This window comes from Symphalangus syndactylus, chromosome 15, assembly GCF_028878055.3.
Source record: "Symphalangus syndactylus isolate Jambi chromosome 15, NHGRI_mSymSyn1-v2.1_pri, whole genome shotgun sequence".
NCBI lineage: Eukaryota > Metazoa > Chordata > Mammalia > Primates > Hylobatidae > Symphalangus > Symphalangus syndactylus.
The window spans coordinates 65,916,875-65,925,830 of NC_072437.2; positions in this window are offsets into that span (position 1 = coordinate 65,916,875).

Genomic DNA, 8,956 nt, shown 5'->3' on the forward strand with positions numbered 1-8,956 from the left:
TGTTATCCCACTTCGCATTTTCTAAACAAAATATATTCTTGGAATTAGTATGTTATAAATGAGTAGAATAAAATTTAAAATATTAATATAATTGAGCTAATAAACAATTAAGTCCCCAAATTAAAAAAAGAAATCATTTCCCTGGTCCACAATGATAGTAATCCAGATAACAGAATTCTGTTGGAAATATTCTAAGCATTCCCTTCACAAAGTCATTACAGACTGGCCTCCTGCTTCATATAATTTCGGTGATAAGTTACTGAAAATTTGATTGGCTTTAGCTGTAAAATATTTCTTCATAAAGTAAGTACAACTGATGAATAAACCTCTTTGATTCATTTATTTATAGCAAATTAAGGAAGCTCATTAACACATTTCCTTCACAGATATTTGTATTAAATAGGGATGGGCAATGAAATATTGCAAGGATCTTTAAGAACCCATATTCCCTACCATAAAATCATGTTCACGGATGAAATATTTGATTAAGTGAATTAAGTATCCACTTAGTTTGCTGCCAGAAAGAAATAGCAAGTACTGTTTTTTCTCTCTTATTGTGATATCATAGAAGTTGTTATTGAAATTTATATTTTCTTGAATCAGATTTTTAAAAATCTAAAAAAATTCTACTTCTTTCTTATATTGAGATTTTCCTTTTGAGAATTGACTATATGCCTATATTTTAAGTGTTGTAAATTCATTCTCTGTTTTTCTTTGCTGTTTCCTTGCTTATTTTAAGTGATTCTTTTCTATGAATCATGATTTTTAAGCAATTGCAACAAACACTAGTGAAAGATATATCCAAACTTTCCTTGTAATTCTATCTCAGATCTCATTCAGTCAATAGGTCTTATCAAACAAAATTTTGACTCCTACCTTGAGTGTAGGCATATCACACAACCCTTTGTCAGCATATCCATGACACACTTGATATCTTCCCTCTCCAACCTCTTCCTTTTACCTAGGACCCACGCCAGTGCTCATGAAACTACCATGTGTTCATTTAACTTCATGCCCTCATTTCCTGTGATGTTTTCTCTCTTAATTCTCCTTCCAATTAGATGTGCAGCACATTTTCTCAGTGATGACACTTGCTTTTAAACAAATTTCTCTTGTATGTCATACGCTTTTTTCACTACCTTAAAAATTTGGTAGGATAATATTATAATTACAGTTACATCATACTTATGTATTTAGGATAAATAATAGGACGGGGCAATTTCTTGGAAATATTATTTGACTGTGTGTGTGTGTGTGTGTGTGTGTGTGTTTTAAAGGAAGAAACAAACTTTGTACTGGCTTTTGTTTTCATTTTTATATTTCTTTTTTTAAAAACTTTTACTTTAGATTCAGAGGGTACACATGTGGATTTGTTACAAGGGTGTATTGTATGACGCTGAGGTTTAGAGCAAGATGGAACCCATCACCCAGTTAGTGAGAGCATAATATCCAATAGATAGTTTTCAACACCTGCCCCCTTCCCTTATATTTCTATCAATTCTTTCACCATCTTGTGTCACTTAGAGTTTCTCATTTCTTACTACTCCAGTCCAATTTTAACTACTGTGTGTATATCTCTTCCAGGACCGAGTCACTGATTATTATGTTAGCTCTTTTGGTATAGTGTCCAAACCTCTTATGCCCATCTTTTCTATAAAAGTAGTGCATTTTATTTAACTTTCAAGTCCATTTCAATACACTTGTCTATGCGTTAATATTTCTAGCTCCAATTCCACTTCTCAAAATTTTTCAAAAGTTGCTTATATTATAAATCAAATCAAATAATATAATTTTTATAAAGTAGTTTAATAATACATTCTGGATTACTGAGTATATGTGTATATGTGTGTGTGTTTATTCCTTTTTTCATGGAGATATTCAGGAAAGATAGTGTTAAATATATTTTCTAAATTCCAGAATCTCAGAATGATTTTGTATTGCTTTCACACATGAACTGTAAAATGAACTAAAAAATTATAAGCTAAAAACCACACTCCTAAAAAAATCTATTTATACCACTATATACATTTGAGTTTCTTTACTGCTAAGATTTTTTCCAAGATAATAGTATTTATCGTATTAAAAATTATATTCAGATATATACTTATTTAGAGTTCATATTAGAATTTCTCTTAAGATTAAGAAAAATCTCCTGTTCTTCTGTTCCTCTCTCCTTCTATCTCCCTCCCTCTTGTCTGCTCTCTATCCCTCTCCTCCTTTCCCTCTTTCCTTTCCTTATTTTTCTTCAATCACTTATTGTGATAAAATATACATAACATAAACATTGCCATCTTAACCATTTTTAAGTGTACAGTTCAGTGGTGCTAAGTACATGAATTTTGTTCACTCATCACCACCATCAATCTCCAGAACTTTTTTCATCTTGCAAAACTGAAACTGTGCTTATTAAGCAACGACTCCCGATTTTCCTCTCACAGCCTCTAACAATCATCATTTTGCTTACCATCTTTATAATTGTAACTACTCTAAGCAAACGTAAAAATAGAATCACACAGTCTTTTTGACTGGTTTATTTCACTGATAACAATATTCTCAAGTCTCACCTATGTTGTGATGTCAGAATTTCCTTTCTTTTGAAGGCCAAATAATATTCTGCTGTATGTATATACCACAGTTGCTTATCCATACATCCATCATGGACATTTGGGTTGCTACCATATTTTAGCTATTGTGAGTAATTGCTGTAAACCGGGGTGTACAGATATCTTTGTTTAGATCCTGCTGTTAATTCTTGTGTTTCCTCAAAAGTCGATTTGTTGTACAATATGGTAATTCTATTTTTACATTTTTTAGGATTGCCATAGTGTTTTCCACAGTGGCTATATAATTTTACATTCCCACCAACAGTGCACAAGTGTTTCAATTTCCATGTTCTTGCCAATACATATTTTTGGTTGTTTTTTGGCTTCTTTCTTATTTTCTCTGTTTGTCTCTTTATCAGCCGTAATAATGGATGTGAGCTAGTATCTCATTGTGGTTTTGATTTGCCTATCCCTGATTATTATTAATATGGAGTATATTTACACTGGACAATTAGCCAGTTGTAGATCTTATTTGAAAAAAAAAATCTATTCAAGTTATTTGTCCTCCTAGAATAAGGTTGTTTGTTTCTTTGTTGTTGAATTTTAAGTGTTCTCTATATATATCCTAGGTATTAATACCTCATCAGATATGTAACTTGCACACATTTTCTCTCATTTTATGGGTTGTGTTTTTACTGTCTTTTTTCTTAACTTTTATTTTAGGTATATGCATTTCTCTAGTGACTGGTGATGATGAGCTTTTTTTCATATGCTTTTTTTTTGTTGGCCTCATAACCTGACTTCAAACTACACTACAAGGCTACAGTAACCAAAACAGCGTGTTACTGGTACCAAAACATATATAGACCAACGGAACAGAACGGAGGCCTCAGAAATAATGCCACACATCTACAACCATCTGATCTTTGACAAACCTGACAAAAACAAGAAATGGGGAAAGGATTCCCTATTTAATAAATGGTGTTGGGAAAATTGACTAGCCATATGCAGAAAACTGAAACTGGACCCCTTCCTTACACCTTATAGAAAATCAACTCAAGATGGATTAAAGACTTAAACATAAGACCTAAAACCATAAAAACCCTAGAAGAAAACCTAAGCAATATCATTCAGGACATAGGCATGGGCAAAGGCTTCATGACTGAAACACCAAAAGCAATGGCAATAAAAACCAAAATTGACAAATGGGATCTAATTAAACTAAAGAGCTTCTGCACAGCAAAAGAAACTATTATCAAAGTGAACAGGCAACCTACAGAATGGGAGAAAATTTTTGCAATCTATCCACGTGACAAAAGGCAAATATCCAGAATCTACAGATAACTTAAATAAATTTACAAGAGAAAAAACAAACAGCCCCATCAAAAAGTGGTCAAATGACATGAACAGACACTTCTCAAAACATCTATATTTTTAAATTTACTAAGAATTCATTTGTGGCCTAACATATGCTCTAGTCTAGAAAATGGCCGACATGAACTTGAGAAGAATGTGCATTCTGTTATTGTTGGATAGAGTGTTCTGTATATGTCATTTATACTCCACCATCATCCCAGAATCATCTTTCTCCATATTTTTGTATTTATTTATTCCTTTCTCTACTGGTATTTTCTTCACTTTTTTCTCTCCACTGTGAAACTGTGAAAAGTGTCCAATTTTTTCTCCACATCATTAATTATATTTTGTTCATGTACCGGTAATATAAAAGGCTCTCCACACATCTTTTCTGCTTCCTTAAAAATATGTTTGTAATAACGAAATAAAAATAAAATAAGAAAAATCCGTCTTTAAAAATAAAATATTTTCAAGGCAGTCTTATTTTCCTATGTATCATTCCATAATCACATTCCTTTTTTCCCTCCCACACAAAAATAAGTATCATTCTAAATTTAAATTTCTTAAAGCCTACATATATCTTAATAATTTATTAGTGTTGTATATTATAAATAATAAATTAATTAATATTTGAAATAAATGGCTAGAATTGTATATTGCTTATACTAAAAGCTTGTTCTCAGAGATATATATTAATGGAGAATGAGATTTCCTTCCTAGGGATAAAGGGCAGCATTTACATTACATAAGTAGGGTTTCCAAAAATGTCCTTTCACTATACTGGAGATTTTAGGCACTGCTGTGTGATTATACATATATTCTATTCTAACTCATTTGTTAATTTTTTTTAGTAAAATTAATGTAGCAGGAAATTTATGATACACTTTTGATAAATAAATATCATGTATGTTTGTCTCTTTCTCATGGGAGAGAATATTTATCTCATTAAAATCTATTTTCCTCACCATTTCCCAATTCCCAATCATATACTCCCAGACATAATATTTTACTATTTACTATTATTAATAATTTATATTTAATATCGTAAATATTATTTAATATATACTATTATTAACAATAATATTGTACTTATTGTTTTTCTGAAAATCTAGCTTAATAGCAGAACAATAAATAAGAAAATTGAGAGGTTTGCTAACTTTTTGTTCATACTCCAAAGATACGATGGGAAGCATATTCTCTTGCAGTCTTTGTGGAAGCTACAATTGACTTTATTCCTTTTGTCCAGAAAAAAAGTGCAAATAACAGTAATTTCAAAGCCAGCTGAAGTTTAGTATAAAATTTCAGGCAAGATCTTACTATTTATGTCCAGGCTTATTTTATTATAATTGCTTCAAGCTCACACACACACAAACAGGTTCAGATGCTTCACTTAAGGTGTGTGATTATCATGAGGTTGCATTTTACTGATTCGGCTTACTGATTTCACTATTGAGAGAAATGTATAGAAATCAACAAGAATAGGAACCTACAACATCTATACTATGAGCTGCTGATTTCTGTGTCCTTTCAAGAGCTCATGACTAAACAGTTATACATAAATATAGTCTAATACTTTATATAAATAATGAAGCTGAGAGTTGTCTTTGCTTATTATTTTGGATAAAATGATTCTAAGATAAAATTCACTGTAAAATACTACATGAAGTTTGAATATTGGATTCTTTTTTTAAGATGGCTTTCTTGTCATCCCTTCCCAGAGTTATATCTTAAATGACTTAAATATTTATATTAACCTTTAGCATTAAGGTTTCCAAAATTCCTTAGATAATTAAAAAGCAAAAAGGCAAATAATTAAAAAGATAATTAAAAAGCAAAAAGGCACTTTGGGAGGCCAAGGCGGGCGGATCACGAGGTCAGGAGATCGAGACCACGGTGAAACCCCGTCTCTACTAAAAAATACAAAAAATTAGCCGGGCGTGGTGGCGGGCGCCTGTAGTCCCAGCTACTCGGAGAGGCTGAGTCAGGAGAATGGCGTGAACCCGGGAGGGGGAGCTTGCAGTGAGCCGAGATTGCGCCACTGCACTCCAGCCTGGGCGACAGAGCGAGACTCCGTCTCAAAAAAAAAAAAAAAAAACAAAAAGAAAAAAGGCAAAAAAAGAGTGAGGCTAAACCATTAAACCAATTCAGTGACAAAATATCTGCTTTAAGTTTAGAATTTACCCAAGGAAAGGATGTCAATAAGCAGTGATGAGTTCCACAATGTAGGTGCATAACAGCAAATAGAACAATCACTCAAAATGACACAATTCAAACCCAAAGAAATGAGAGACCCGTGTCAATTGACTTCAGCTAACAATGTGTTAGAAAATGGACTTGAAAACTTCTTAAGGTAACTTTGTCCACTTGCATGGCATCTTAACACAGTACCAGAACTGAATAGCTAATGCAAGTTTTAGAAGTACCTTCGGGCCTAGTAAGGTGGCTCACATTTGTAATCCCAGCACTTTGGGAGGCTGAGGTGGGCAGATCAGTTGAGGTCAGGAGTTCGAGACCTGCCTGGCCAAAATGGTGAAACCCTGTCTCCCCTAAAAATAAAAAAATTAGCTGGGCGTAGTGGCACGTGCTTGTGGTCCCAGCTACTCAGGAGGCTAAGGAAGGAGAATTGCTTGAAACCAGGAGGTGGAGGTTACAGTGAGACAAGCTTACACCACTGCATTCCAGCCTGGACAACAGAGTGAGACTCCATCAAAAAAAAAAAAAAAAGCACCTAGGGTAAAGAAATTAGAGACTTTATGACAAGTAGTACACAAGCTCTACCACTGATTATGCTAGACTAATTTTATAATCCCCAAAACATCCATACTTAATAACATGCAGAAAAAGTACCTGAAAAGTAAAGTACATTAATTCCAAGAGACACAATCTCTAAAGGAAGAGATTTTATCATCATATTTTAAATGAACAGGCATTGTCAATCAAGTTGCTCCACATTTTAATAATTTAGATTTAAAATATTTATTAATCAAAATCTAGATGCCATATATTATACAATAGATTATCTAAGAGCAAAAACTCCAAATGTCAGGCAGCGCTTAAGGGATTAGAATTGCGTGGAAGAAAATGAAAGGCTGTAGGGTGTCAGTTCTGGACATACTTTAAATTAGTGGTAGGGTATTTAAATGAATGAATTCTAGTGTAGTGCAGGAAGTAATGACAGGCACAATATGCACTTATATTTAGAGGTTGTAAGTATATATAAATAGTTCACATAATTTAGAGGTTCCTACTTTTATTATAAAATTGATGTTATATAACAGTGTGAGAGAATGCTGAATACTGGAAAGTAGTTTTCTGTTTAAGTTTTTGGGTAGAAGTCTAATGTTTAATAAATGCAAACTTTGTTTATTCCTGGCTTTAAAAAATGAAGTCTTTTCTATTCTTCCATGTCCCATAGGATTTTCTGTTTTTTTTTAATAAACTATATATTAAATTACTGAGTGATGAGTAATTAATAATTTAGATATGACTCATCTGTGGATGAAAAATATAAATATACACAATGCTGTCTCCTGTTTTTAAAATTGTTTTTATCTTATTTACTTTTTCAGCACAGTTTGAACTCTACTAGTTCCATTTCAGAACATATCCTAAATGAGGTGAATGTTAATTCTACATTCAATGATATTGCAATCTTCAGGAGATGGCACGTGTGTTCATTGGAGTCTAAGTAGCACAATCAGGATGATTTCTTCTTTTATTGACAGATACAAACAGTATATTTCTTCCTTAAGCAGTCACTTAAGATCATTATTAGAGTGCTTATATTTACACATAAAGTAGTATTTCAAATATTTGTTACAGCTAAAAATTTATTTTACCTTAGAAGATGGGAAAAACATGAGCTTTGACTTAGATATAAATGTCAACTTATGCTAATTGCAGAAATTGATGAAACTGAGTCAAGCAGATTATAGAAAGCATATAGAAATCCATAGACTTATCAATCAGATATATCAAATATAGTGTAATAAACTTAATTTCTTCACAGTAAAACTATCTCATGTAAAATGCTTGCCTTTAAGGAGTAGAACAATGTCCTAGTTTAAATAACATTATATTCCAGTTTTCTGAGAATAAATATTCGATTACTTCTATATTTATTTAAGGAGTAGAAAAATGTCCTAGTTTAAATAACATTATATTCCAGCTTTCCAAGAATAAATTTGGTGGAATTCTTTATTAGAAATGAAAGGATATAAAACTTAATTGTGCTAGAAAGTAAAAAGCAAAGAAACTTAAAATGACTCCCCCCTGCAAAAAAAAAAAAAAGTTCTACGTCATTTTCTTGACCTAGCAAATTCAAGGGCTAATGTCATGTTCTCTAGGATTTCAATGATAAAACCATCATTATAATTTTGTATGATTGTAATACACATTAGTGAGATATCATAAGTTAAAATACCTAGCCCAAAACACAATTGGTGCTTGAGTAATGTTAAATGCATTAAATTCTGGGCTTTTCCTTGCATGAACTTTCAAGAAAATAATGATCCATACAAGTTGAATGATCAATAATTTTGAAAGAGAAAACTAAAAATAAAACTGAGTCTAAACTTGAAGCCCTCTAGTGACATAGTTTTTCCAAAGCAAAAGAGATGTACAAAGACTCTGATCTGAAGAATTAAAATATGACAATTGTGCCTTAACATGATTAATCTGACTTGATTGACATGTGAACCTGTGTGATACCTGTGTGTTCATTTCAATGTAAGAATAAAGAATAATTGGACGGGCGTGGTGGCTCACACCTGTAATCTCAGCACTTCGGGAGGCCAAGGCAGGAGGATCATGAGGTCAAGAGAACAAGACCATCCTGGCTAACACGGTGAAACCCCGTCTCTACTAAAAATACAAAAATTAGCGGAGTGTGGTGGCGGAAGGCTGTAGTCCCAGCTACTCGGGAGGCTGAGGCAGGAGAATGGTGTGAACCCAGGAGGCGGAGCTTGCAGTGAGCAGAGATAGTGCCTCTGCACTCCAACCAGCCTGGGCGACAGAGCGAGACGCCATCTAAAAAAAAAAAAAAAAAGAATAATTAG